This window comes from Dromiciops gliroides, chromosome 2, assembly GCF_019393635.1.
Source record: "Dromiciops gliroides isolate mDroGli1 chromosome 2, mDroGli1.pri, whole genome shotgun sequence".
Classification (NCBI taxonomy): Eukaryota; Metazoa; Chordata; class Mammalia; order Microbiotheria; family Microbiotheriidae; genus Dromiciops; species Dromiciops gliroides.
The window spans coordinates 157,812,673-157,827,192 of record NC_057862.1 but is presented as its reverse complement, the minus strand read 5'-3'; the positions used below and the strand labels follow the sequence as shown (position 1 = coordinate 157,827,192).

General features: G+C 37.2%; 1 pseudogene; it reads right to left on the bottom strand.

Moving 5' to 3' along the window:
- Window positions 1–436: 436 nt before the first annotated feature.
- On the bottom strand, window positions 437–14,055 carry LOC122738429 (annotated as a pseudogene).
- Between the last annotated feature and the right edge of the window lie 465 nt (window positions 14,056–14,520).

The following is a 14,520-nucleotide window of genomic DNA, read 5'->3' as shown; positions in this document are numbered from 1 at the left end:
GCCTGATAACTTAGGTATTCGATATCTTTTCAACTTATAGGTGAACAAATAGAGAAGACAATGTGCCCATCATCACACAGTTAGTAAAGGTCAGAGATAGACTTTAAACTCAAATCTTCTTGATTCTAATTAGAACTCTATTCATTGCCATGCTGCCTCTCCACCTGATTTTTCACATGTATGTAGGGAGAACATACAATTGCAGGGCTATACAATAATATAATATATGTGTAGACAATTGTCATAGTCAAGCTAATTATTTGTAATGGCAGGTTACCAATAGTAGAAATAGTGGGAAAAATATCGTAGGCTCATTCCTAGGTCAGGAACAGAGACAGGAGCTTTAGACAGTCTAGCACCCTAGAAAATTCTTTGAGAGAGAAATTATTTGAATTGCTTTTGAGGACATAAATGAATGAAATCATTTATTTACTTGTTTATTTTTTTTTGCAAAAATGTGTAATTTTATTCGATCAGTTTTCATATTCTAGATCCTTGAGGGATACAGCATCACTCGGATCCTGTGTCCAATGGCCTTGGCAGGAAGATTGCTTCTGAACTTGGCCCGAACCATTCCACTATTACCATGAACCAGAGTAACTTTCCACCCAATCACTCTTGTTCTGTTGGGTTTCCTACCAGGAGTCACTGTGTTGTTTTTTGTCTTGTATACATAAGCGTGTCTCTTGCCCAAATAGAATTCAGTTTCATCCCGAGCATAGAGTCCTTCAATTTTCTTTCTTTCTTTTTTTTTTTTTTTTGCGGGGCAATGGGGGTTAAGTGACTTGCCCAGGGTCACACAGCTAGTAAGTGTCAAGTGTCTGAGGCTGGATTTGAACTCAGGTACTCCTGAATCCAAGGCCGATGCTTTATCCACTGCGCCACCTAGCTGCCCCATTGAGTCCTTCAATTTTCAAAAGAGCTGTATGTTCCCTCCGGTTTCACAGGCCTTGCTTGTAGCCAGAAAAAATGGCCTTGGACCACAGTCTTCCAGAAATTTTGCTGTTCTAGAAGTCCTGTTTCCAGGAGGCCTCCAAGGCTCCAAGATGGAGGAAAAAACCGAAATCATTTATTGATTACAAGTGCCAAGTACTATGTTTGCATTTTGGATATAGGTGTGGTATTGGGGATAGAGTTTGTTTTTTAGTTGTTCAGTAGTGTTTAACTCTTCATGACCCCATGAATGATACTCTCCATGGGGTTTTCTTGGCAAAGATATTGGCGTGGTTGCCATTTCCTTCTCTAGTGGATTAAGGCAAACAGTTTAAGAGACTTGCCCAGAGTTACATAGCTAGTAAGTATCTGAGGCTATATTTGAACTTGGGTCTTCTTGAATTCATGCCCAGAACTCTATCCACTGAGCAGCCTAGCTGTCTACTTTGGGGATAGAGAGTTTGTTCCCAAAGTTAGGAAGACCTAGGCTCAAGTCTTACCTTTGGTTTATACTGGTAATTCTAAATGAATGAATGAATGAATGAGTGAATTGCTTGGGTCCTTAAGGGGGTGATAGGGAGGAAGAATGAGAATTTGGAACACAGTTTTAAAAATCAATGTTACAATTTGTTTTTGCATGTAAGGTGGGAAAAATTCTAAATAAATAAATAAATAGATACAGACTGGTTGAGTGAAATTTGGAGAAGATACTTCTTAGAGCTTTAGGAAATTCTGTAAGGCTCTGAGCTGCAGAGACAGTTCCAGCCTACAGTGGTATTGGGGATTTCCTCATATTGGAGTTTCTTATACTAGTCTTTATATCTCTGAATGCCAAGTATTGTAGTATAAGCTGAGAATACAAATACAAAATCAAGGTCATCCTTGCCCTCAAGGAGCTTACATTCTATGAGGGAGACAGCACCTATTTGTGGCCAGAGAAGGAAATTATGGTCTGGGAAGTCATGAAGATGGTAAGTAAAATAATAAAGTAGTCCATTAATGCCCCATTTTCAGAAGCAATGATAATGGTGATTTGATTACATTCTAAGATAATGAAGTAGAAAGCCAATGGGAGTGGGGTATGTGTAGTATATACTCAACAACAGACTAAAAATGGCTGAGGTAAAGATGAGGGCGTGGCAAGGAAAGGCCTTCAGCCTTAGAGGCTTATTTGTTTTATTCCACCCTTTCTTTGAACCTCTCTGGAACTTGAAGGGGTCATATCCTTTTTATATTTAAATTGTCTATGGAGCCCCAGAAATCATATGATCTACAATTGTAAATAAGAAGTCTTGGAGATTATTGTTGGTGGTGGGTTTTTTTTTGGGGGGGGGCAGGGCAATGAGGGTTAAGTGACTTGCCCAGGGTCATACAGCTAGTAAATGTCAAGTGTCTGAGACCGGATTTGAACTCGGGTCCTCCTGAATCCAGGGCCAGTGCTTTATCCACTGTGCCACCTAGCTGCCCCAAATTATTAATTGCAGAGGTTCTTAACCTGGGGTCCATAGATCTATAAGTGTTTCACAGATAGATTTCAGGGAATCATTGAATGTGGATGGGAAAGATTATATCTATTTTTACAACCTCTAACAGAATATGATCATTTCTTTCTATTATTTAAAAACAATATTCTCATAAAAGGTCCTTGGGTATAACTAGCTTGTGAAAGGAGTTCATGACACAAAAAATTAAGAATCACCTCCACTCCAGTGCAAGAAAATAATTCTATAATCACTTCACCTTGCAGTAGTTCACATTAGTCTTTCTAGGTTTTTCTAAAAGCATCATGCTTGTCATTTCTTATAGCATAGTAATATTCCCTCACAATCATGTACCATTTGTTCAATCATTATGCAATTGATGGGTATCCCCTCAATTTCAAATTCTTTGTCACCACAAAAAGTTGCTATAAATATTTTTGTATGTATAGGTCCTTTTCCCTTTAAAACAAAACTCCTTGAAATACAGACCTAGTAGTAGTATTGTTGGGTCAAAGGTTACACTTAGTTTTATAGCCTTTTGGGAAATTTGTTCCAAATTGCTATCCAGAACATTTGGATCAGTTCACAATTCTACCAACAGTGTATTGGTCAGACAATTTTTTTCTTCATGAACCCTGGGACAACACAGAGAGAAGAAAAGCAAGGTTACTACTTATCAACCACTTCTACTCCCAAAGACAAGTAGACTCTGGAAAACAGATGGAAGAATGAATTTGAAATGTAAGCCTAGGGACACTTGGCCTCCAAGCATCATTTACATTTAGTTAGCATTAATTCTTAAGGTACAATATGGCTCATTTTAAAATCCCCATTCCCCAAGACTTCTGTCATATCCAGACTCATTCCTTCACATGTAAATGAATTGAAAAATATTTTGCTCATGGTATGAAAATGCCTAGGTCTACTTAAGACCTAGTTCATGAAGACCTGCCTTCTAGTGTCCTAGCATGATGACGCATTGGTGATAAAATCACAGCAATATAATGTAATGTAGAAATGATTTTCCTGGTAACAGAGGGAAAAGTAATTATGGTTCATTTCAAATTATGTGCTTTTTGAAGAGGTTTGCTCATAAGGTGGACTTCAGAAACTCTTCTGGCCAGGAAAGCCCCTAGTATCTGTCTAGTTCAAAAGTGCATTTAACCTAAGAGTAAGGATGGTTGGGCCAGATAGGGGCACAGTGGATAAAGTACAAGCCCTGTATTTAGGAGGACCTGAGTTCAAACTTGGCCTCGGACACTTGACACTAGATGTGTGACCCTGGGCAAATCACTTACCTCTTATTGCCCTACCAAAAAAAAGAGTAAAGATGGCTGATTTTTGAGTCCTAACTCTGCCATTTGCTTGCTATGTTACCATGGGAAGATGAACCTCAGTTCCAGATGAAGCTATCTGTGAAATAAGGAATGAATGGAACAAAGTAACTCACTATTTGCCTCACCAGATTATTGTGAAGAAAGTGCTTTGTAAGCCTTAAAGGGCATAAGAGTGTTGTGGAAAGTGGTCATTTTGGAGCCAGAGGAAGGACATGGATCTGAATCCTGGTTCTGCTATTCCCTGTATGATTTTGGTCATGTTACTAATCCACATAGCCTTCAGCTTCCTTATATATAAAATGAGGGTGTTGAACTAGATGACATCTTTAAATTTTGATTTTATAATGGAATAAGGGACAGGAATTAGATCTATGATTTCATTGCTAGAGGTAGCTAGCTAGCTCAGTGGATGGAGGCTGGGCCTGGAGTTAGGAAGACCTGAATTCATATCTAGCCCTAGACACTTACTAGCTGTGTTTTTGTGAGACTTAAATGAGCTAATATTTGTGGAGCACTTAACCCAGTGCCTAATACATAGTAGGCTCTTAGTAAATGATTGTTCCCTTCCCTCCATAGAGAATTCCCAGCTATAGAAACTCCCTCTAATAATGTAGGATGATACTTTCTCAACAACTTAGAGCCTAGAGAGTTGCCTAGTGTATTGAGAGATTAAGTAAAAGTTGTGCACGGTCTTACAAGAACAAATTATCAGATGTAGGACTTGAATTCAGATCTTCTAGGCTCCTAGGCCAGCTTTCTATTCATTAAGTCCAGTTTACCCCAAGTAAACTTTAAAGCACAATGTAAATGTGAATTGTTAAGATAATTGCTAAAGTAGGAGTAAATTAATAGATTAGTCATGAAATGATAGTAAAAGAAAAGAGATAGCTATTGGAAGCCCCTAAATCTTTTAAAATACATTTTTATTGATGTCTTTTGTTTTTTTTTTAAATCACCTAGACTTTATAATGTTTCCTTTCCCCTTGTCCTCCCAAGGGAGACATTGCATATAAAAGAATAAAAGAGAAAAAATAATTCAACAAAACTCATCTACATGATGAAAATATCTGACATCTGATATGTGGGGCACTGTATCCATATACCCACCTTTGCAATGAAGTTCAGGGGAGATATCTTCTTTTATATTTTCTTTGGGATCAGGCCAGTCATTATAATTGTACAGTCATCAATTTCAATTGTTTTTGTCTTTTTTGTAGTAGACTTCATGTATATTGTTCTCCTTTTTCTGCTTAGGTCATGCCTCTCAATCCTTCTCTATACAGTATTCATTATATTCATTGTTTCTTAGAGCACAGCAACATTCCATTATATTCATGTGCCACAATTCAGTTTAGACGTTTTGTCATCTATGTGCATCTACTTGGTTTCAAGTTCTTTTCCACTACAAAACTGCTATTATAAATAATTTGTTGTATATAAGGACTTTTCTGTTTACCCTTGACCTTCTTGGGGTATATACCTAGCAGTGGGATCTCTGGGTCAAAGGGTATAGGATAGACCTTGAATTTTGAAGGATGAGAGTAAGGCCTTTGTCACACTGGGCAAATATTTTCAGAAGTATTGATGGAAGAATAAATAACAATCACATATATCAAAAGGTATGGAAGGGCTGCAATATGCACTAGTGAACTGAGTACCCACACTGATGAGCTCTATCAAATATTCCTCTAATTCATACTACGTGAGCCTGAAAACACACCTGCCTTTTGAACTATAAAGACAAAGATAGAAAACTCTTTAGTGATAGTTCCTGCAGATCTACCCTATCAAAGATGGTCCATTCAGAGATCTGGACCTTGATTGTTCAGGAGTCAATGTTGTTTTTGCCCCTTGCCATGCTCTGTGCAGATCCAGAAAGGAGTAGCTACATAAATTGCATCAGCTCTAGAGGTCCATTAGTGATAGTATGAGGCTGGCAAGCTCCATGTATGGAATGCTGAATTAGCCAGAAATTCTCCGGAAAAAATGTTGAATTAGTGAGTCCTGACAGAACAGCCCTCTGAGGCATAATACTCAGTGATCTTAGCCTGCATTATTTATTGACTAGCTGGGAGTTTGTGGTCTTAAAATTTTATTGATATGACACAGGGTCATCTAAGAAAGTTGTAACCACAGGGAGAGCTCCTCAGGCCAGATAATTACATTCCAAATGCACATTTTCATATTACTAGGGGTGCCTCAAGGACAGGACTGGGGCCCCAATATCCTCTCTCCAAAATATTTAGGGGCAGATAACATGGGCTATGTCTTCAGCAGGCCATGAGTCTCTCATTGGAGAAAAAAAAATGGGAAAATGGGGGGTGGGGGAAAATCCCCCATAGAGATTTCATTTCCCCCCATGAAGATGCTAAATTCCTTATTCTGAACCAGATTTCCATTTCATGCTGCTTGGATGCCAGGAAGATAACCTGTGCACCGAATTGACTTTGGGTATACCTAGTGTTTACAGGAGGCAGAGCTTAGGAATGAAATACATTTAAATTAATTCCAATTTCTCAAGAATTCTTATGTGGCTGGCACTGACCCAGGGTCTCTGGATTGGGTAAACAGAACAGAGAAAGAAGGTAGTTGTTCCCTCCCCATGGGAGTTTGGAGAGAGAACCAATTCATAAAACATAATTATAGGGAATTCCAGTTTATCCAAAAAATAAGAAAGTTCAAATAGATTTTTGTGGCATCCTACTTTTATGAAAGAGAAATAAATGACAAGCTATATGTATATTTTCATTGGAAAAGCAATTTAATACCATAGTTATTCATTCAACTAACATTTATTGAGCCCTCACAATGTGTAAGACATTGTTTTGTGTTGTAGTAGAGTACAAAGATGAGGATATGGTCACTGTCCTCAAGAAGCTTACAATCTAGAACAAGTGATGTTATGTATAAAAGAGAATACATATATAAAGCAAAGTAATAGTGTTCTGCACATAGAAGGTATTCCACAAATGTTTGTCAGTGATGATAGCTATGATACAAGGCAGAATATGATTAATTGAGATGAGCAAGCAAAGTGACTTGGAGCTTCAGAGCATAGTACAATCGAAATGGTGCTGGGAGACTTGGGTTCAAATTCCAGTCCTTCTGCTTACTGCTATTTACCCCAGTTTCTTCATCTATAAAATGAAGAAGTTGCCATCTGGATGGATTTGATTATCCATTAGAGTATCATCCATTAGAGTACTGTCAATTAGGGTACCCCTTAGGGCACCCATTAGATTATCATCCATTAGAGTATCATCCATTAGAGTACCATCAATTAGAGTATCCATTAGAATACCCCTTAGGGTACCCCTTAGAGTATCCAAGAAAGCATTAGGATATACTCCTAGAAATGAAGAAAGGGATAAAGAAGGAAAGTAGAAAAGTGAATCTTTGAGCTTGTAGCTTGAATAGAATAAATGAAAGAAGAGGCAAAGGAGAGGATTTTGATTGTAAAACTAACAACTAATAATAACTTATATTTTTATATTATTATTAAAATTTTTAGTGAGGCAATTGGGGTTAAGTGACTTGCCCAGGGTCACACAGCTAGTAAGTATTACGTGTCTGAGGCCAAATTTGAACTCGGGTCCTCCCGACTCCAGGGTTGGTGCTCTATCCACTGTGCCAGTAGCTGCCCTGATTTTTATATTATTTTAAGATTTAAAAAGTACTATAGTTACAGGAACCTTGTGATATAAGCATTACATGCATTATTATCCCTATTTTTCATATGAGGTTCATAAGTTAGAGACAAGGTTACACAGCTAATAGGGTTCAGAGCTAGAATTTGAACCCAGGTCTTTTGATTTGAAGTTGTGCTTTCCCCACTAAAACATCTTTCCTCTAATATGCCCATTTTAAAAGGAATTCAATTAGCTCTGTCTAAAATAGCATGCTTATCTATTCTTGGCACAACCCAAATGACCAGTCTGTTTGCACAAGAGAAACTGCCCAGAATTTATACTAACCTTTCCATAACAGCCATCTGCCAATAATTCCAGTGACCTTTCTTTTTTATTTTAAAATGCCCAGCTAGGCTTGACTCATGAATTAAGATGGGTGATTAATGTACATTAGTGAAAAAAACATTTGTCTCTGCAGCATTATCTGACCCAAAGTCAGTCATAAAAACCAAACATTGTGGAGGTTTATTACATTTCTTTAATATTAATGTTATCCATTGAGTTTAATCAATGGAGAAGTTCAGACATGGTGATAATATTTTAAATATTACTCACAAGAAAGAAAAAAAATGCTTTTGTCATTTTTCCTTGACCAGGTCATGATGTAAAATTTAATTTGTTCCCATTCTCCTTGGCTATTAAGCAACAGCTTAGAGAGAAGGACAGATGTAGAAAAAGCAAGATATTACTAAAAAGAGAATGCCAGTGTGTAACAACACATAAATGATACTAAATTTACCTTGTTGGGGGTCTATCCAGACAAGGATAGAAACTATTATATATTTGGAGTTGACCTGTCAAAAGTTTCAAAGCAGATCACATCATCTGGTATAAATCTAGACTTTATAGTGTCCTGTACTGAACAGGATTATTTTTACGGTATTTATATTGGTTCAGTTACGAAAAAAATACACTCATTTCTTAATGTTCTTCAAATACTATTACATCTTACTGAACTGGGTGTTCCTTTCTCCATGATCCTATTTTGATATCAAATTATGTGTTGTTTTCTTTTGTCTCCTCTCTGAACATTCAACCATCTCTCCTACTTCTGTACACGTGATTTTGTTTAGAGAATTTAATTATGTTCATGATTGTGCTCACTTTCCCTCTCCACCAGCCTGGAGTACACACAAAGCTAGGGAGAGCTACAAAGAACCCTTATTACTGTTGCATTCCTACTTTAGCACCATGGCCAAGGATAACTGCGGAGCTAGCAATAGTACAATCAGCATTATGGTTTTGGAAAGTTACAATGCCAGGAACAACTAAGTCTGAGCACATGGGAACAGAATATCACAGACAAATTTTAAAAAGAAAAACAGTGGTCTCTGCTGTGGAGAATTTAGGAAAATTTGGTTGTTTTCAGAGTTATTTAGACTAAGTTAATAGTAATTGAAGTAATTGACATTTATTACTTTAAAATTTGAAAAGCAGTTCATGAGTTTTCTCATTTGAGCCCTAAAATAGTCCTGAGGGATAGGAATTTACAACTGTTATTCCCATTTTATGTATTAAGAAATACCCAATTCTAAATTGAATAGTTAAATGAATCATTCATGTTTACACAGTAAGTATTAGAGGTGGAATTTGAACCCAAGTCTTTCTGGTTAGAAGTCCAGTATTTTATATATTTCACCCTCCTTTAGGGTGTGGCTATAATTTTTGGCTTCCTGGAAGACTTCCTTTATATGAACATGTTTCTGTGTATCTCTCCTAATACAATGACCAATGGCAATGGTCAGGGAAGAGGGACATTGCTTATGTATTTTCCCTCCCTCTGGTTATCTGGGTGCTGAGGCTATGCTTGGTAATTCCAATACAAGGAGTATCTGGGAGTTTGGCCTTCTGGAATTATGAATCTGTGATTATGAAGCCTTTATAATAGAATCTAGGCCATATCCCCTCACAGCACATGTCCATCCATTGAAATCCCTCCCTTCCTTCAGTGTTCAACTCAAGTACCATCTACTCTATAAAATACTTCTTGATACACCCCCATGAAAATTCTCTCTCTCCCTGTCTCTCAGCATTGTCTGTACCTCTCCTTTACACTTGTTTTGTGTCATTCATTTGTCCACTTTGTTCTTTTAATAGACTGAGAACTCTTTAACAAAAAGGTGTATGTCATAGCTATCTTTTCCCAGTGTCCAGAACAGTATCTTTCAAATAAGATATATAGGTGTTTAATAAATGCTTTGTTGATTTCAATAAGTTAATGACTTCTGGGAGATTATCCTAGCCATTTGAGAGTAACACTCTAGTGGAATGGAACACAGGATAGTTGCTTGGGGAAAGGGAAAAGGAATGTTATAAACAGATGTGGGAGAACATAAAGGATGAATTTTGCTTGCTAATTTTTCCTAAGGCTAGCCCTATTTAGTTTCAATATTGTGAGAGTTATTAATTCAAGCGGATCTCAGTTGACAACTTTTGTGTTTGAAGATTCATCCCACTCAGACAGCAGAAGGAACATTTACCCCAAGCCTTTTTGGGAAAGGAAGTAAACATAGTTCACTCTTCAAGTGTTCCAATTGCCACTATTTTTCATTGTCACTTTAAAAAATAACTTGGTAGTAGGTGAGAAATCGACAGGATTGAAGAAACTCCAGCCTACCCAAACTCAAAAGAGTCCAGGTTGTTTAATTATCATAATTAAGCATGGAAAATTAAAGAACAACTAGCAGATTTTATTTAAAAAGGGGCTATACATTATCCTGTTCTGTCTAGTGGCCATTATGTTATATTAGATCAGCTGTTCGTTGTTGTCATCAACAAATATTTGTTGATTAAATACTATATGCCATGTATGGGTCACTATGCTAGAGGAAAAAAATAAGACCCAGTATCTGCCACCAAGGGGCTTATAATAGTTGCAGAGGTATATGTTAAAAGATAAATACTAGTACAAAGTAACATAGCATGTGATAAATGAGTAGTCTAGAAAAAAAGTGCTAAAGGAAGTTAGAGAAGGAAGTAATCACTGAAAGTTGGGGTGGTCAAGCAAGCCTTGTTAAAGTGCTACTACTGGAACTGGATCTAGAAGGATAATATTAGCTTACATTTATATAGTGCTGAAAAGCTTGATAAGCATTCCTCTTACATGATTTCATTTCAGTCTGGAACAACACCAGGAGGTAGATATTCCAGGTTTTAACCTCATTTTGCAGATGAGGAATTGAGGAATCTGAGACTCTTTGATGTTGAGTGTCCCACTAAAATTGGGGTGGCACACCTACTGTCAGAAATAGAATTTAATCATAAGTATTCCTAACTCTAAGTCAGGAACCCTTTCTATTGCCCTGTGCCACCTTTCTGATGGGTAGTACTAAGACAGAGAAGAAGAGCTTAGAATTCTAAGTAGAGAGAGTTCATGAACAAAGTTGTGGAAATGGACTATATATGCCATATTCATGGAACAATGGATATACTAGTGGGATGAAATAGGGAATTTGTGTAGAACAGTATTGGAAGATAAGGTTGGAGAGGTCATTAAAAACCAGATGTTCAAATGGCTTTGAATTCCAGGTTCAGAAATTAGGATTTGATCCTGTAGACCAGTGGTAACAAACAAATAGAAATGGGCCTTATTAAACCAAACATAAGGATAGGCCACATAATGGCTTAAAAAGATGCACGCTAAAATTATCTATGTTTTATTGTATTTTTATTTATTTTATTAAATATTTCCCAATTACATTTCAATTACATTGAAATAGTTGAATATCAAGAAAGCAAGTAGCATGGAAGGAGTAGGACACAAACCTTGTCATTAGTGCATATATATTGGCATATAGTGGCAATTGGAACACTTGAAGAGTGAACTATGTTTACTTCCTTTCCCAAAAAGGCTTGGGGTAAATGTTCCTTCTGCTGTCTGAGTGGGATGAATTTTCAAACACAAAAGTTGTTAACTGAGATGAACAGTGCTCTTGGCCCAGAATGGAACAGAAGGCAAAGAGAATTATATTGCCTTTGGGAAATTACTAAAGGATTTTTATGGTTTGGGCTATACTCAGGAGTGTTGTGGGTTGCATGTGGTCTTAACACCTTTGCTATAGACAACTGTGAGCCGCTAAATGTTTTTGAGCAAGGAGGCTGCTTTTGGAATATCAATCAATGGATTGAATGAGGGGGAGAGATTGGAGGAAGGAAGACCAATACTTAGGAACCTATTGCAAAAGTGTAGGCATGAGAAGATGAGAACCTTGACTAGGATGGTAGTGGTGGGAGTGGAAAAGAAGAAACTGATTCTAAAAACATCACAAAGGAAGAATGAATAAGATTTGATGACTAGATGAGTCAGGGAGAGGTAGAGAGAAGAGTCAAGGATAATTATGAATTGTTGAGCCTGGTTGATTGGGAGAATAATGGAGCCTCTGACAGAAATAAAACAATTGAGATGACTCATTTTGATGTTCATGTCACACACAGGAGTCTAATGCGTAGAGGAGTATATTTAATTTGCTGCTGATTTTTTCTCTGATAAGGAATTGAATGAGGAGTGAGTATGATAGACAATGTTGCCTATTCAGAAAAAATTTCAAGGAAGAATTTTTGTTTGTTGAGTCCTCATCTAAACTCCTACTCTAAGGCCTTCTTCTCCAAAGTTATTCTAGCAGAGTTCCAGCTGTCGTGTCCAACTAAGTGAGAAAGGCTTTGCAGATGACCTTGGCAATGTATTTTTTTATTTCTGTTGTCAGAGGACCAGCCAACTGAAGTTTGGAGGGGCTACAAGGTAATGCATTTTTCAGCTACACAAATGCATTAAGATGGAATGTGTTCATATCTGTTAATGAAGGGGGTAGCCACATAAAGGGACTCAAAGATCCTTGAAGTTTTGAAATATTATTTGAATATCAAGAAGGGAAGCAGTGTGAAAGTAGTATAACACAAAGCTTGTTATTAGCACATATATATTGGATTGATATTACAGATGGGCAATGATCTGGGCCCAAAATGGAACAGAAGGCAAAGAAAATAATATTGCCTTTGGGAAATTCTAGAGAACTTTTAATTACCCTAAGTTTCTCCCCAAACAGAGGCCCATATATTTAGCAATATTCTTCTGCTGATAGGTAGCATGGACTCCCATAGTCTTCAAAGAATTAAAATTATGCATACCCCATAGAGCAATGGAGCATTGCTTGGTAGACAAGAATAGACTGCCATATATAACTGAACAGCAGCTGTGCAAAGGATAGCATAGAGAAAGGTACAATCAGAAAAGATAACTGATAATTCGTGTACTCCATTGATACATACACAATGCCCAAAGAACTAGATGAAGGTTCCTAGACCATTGACTGGATATCCTTTAGAGGAATTAGGAATTCATGGACAAGAGGTGCTCAGGATGAGAATGCATTGATAAATTACACACTGTATCCCTGGACAGAGGTTCCACATCAGTGAGCTGAGGAATCAATTAAAGGATTGGAGGGAAAAGTGAAGAGCATAGAACTTGCAAAAATGAATGGAGAAGCTGGATCTGAGCTGGATTCATCTGGAAGATATACATGCAGAATTCTCTTAAAATTTTATTTGAAGAATAGGACATTATTTCATAGAGAACAACGGGGGAGAACATTTCCAGAGGATGGCTTGAGTTCAGGAGTAGACTGGACACATGGCAATTGTAGAAGCTTTGCCCATTTAGAGCAAAAAACTTTGGATGAGGACCATTAGGTAAAGGGATTGGGGACAAAAATTGAGGATTTAAAACACACGATTTGGTGACAACATTTGAAATTATCTTTAAGGACTTTTTCAGCTTTAAAATTCTATAGAATCAGAACTCTAGAACTGAAAGGGACTTCAGAGGCCATTTGTTTAAATCTCTCATCTAACAATTGGGGAAACTGAGGCCCAGGAATGTTAAGTGACTCATCCAAGGTCAATCAGGTAAAAGAATTCAATCCTACATCTGACACCATATCCAAAGCATTTGTCATTTTATTCTGTTGCCTCCCAGTGATCTATTATCTATCATCTAAGATATTGAAGAACAAAACAACTTTCAAAAAACCTCAACTCTACAGACTCAAGAAACCGCCCCATTTGTGACTTTAATTTGCTAGAACATATAATCATAGATTAAATTTGAGGTCAGGAGACAAGGATTCAAACCTCGACTCTTACATTTACTACCTGTGTGGCTTTGGGCAAATCTAGTTCCCTTTTCACTGTACCTTGCACCATGTCCTGAAGTGCACATTCCTAGCCAGAGTTATCTAGGAAGTCTTAAAGACTGCCTGTAAGACATGAATTTAAGTTAGGTAGAGGTACTTCTAGTGAGAAGACAAGAGAGAATTCACTGGCCTGTAAAGAGGTAAAGAGATGGAGGAATATGGCATCTAATATAATGGTGATATTATAGATGTACACAAGTTAAATAAATTGTTTGATTTACCTTTTTCCTCATATGAAGAAAAAACACTTCTCTTAAATTGTGTGCATACTTACAGAAGCCTGATCATCAGAGTAAATGTTGCTGGCTCTGCAGCTCAGTTGCAGCAGATCATAAGGCTCTGGGTGTGTGCCCAAGTCCGCCGACTGCCTAACCACCAGTACAATGTGCACGATGAAGCCAAGGGGTGATTCGTCTTCGTTCATTTGTTTTCTATAATGAGCATAAACTCCCTACTACATTTAAATAAAAACCCAATTACATTTCCATAGCTACAGATGCCATTACCTTTTTGTCTGACTATAAAATATAATGAGCTTCCAATGACTTCACAAGATTTCAAATGAAAATAAGTTTGTTATGATCTGGTGTTGTCCACTGACTTTTCACCTTTTTGAAGACTCAGAATGCCTTCCACCCGTGGCCAGAATGAACGAATTTCTATTTTAAAATATTGGCCAGTTTTCCATTTGTACTATTTTTTAAAAACTGATGGATAGTGAAGAAACTATAACCATCACACAGCACACTGAAGGAAATCAAATCAAATCACATCAAATCAAATCAACTGCAGGCAACTGGAGTACATGTTTATGGGCTGTATGATTTTGTAGGAGATACACAAGGCTAACAATCTCATAAAAAGTTTAATAGCCTATGCCTACCTCTGT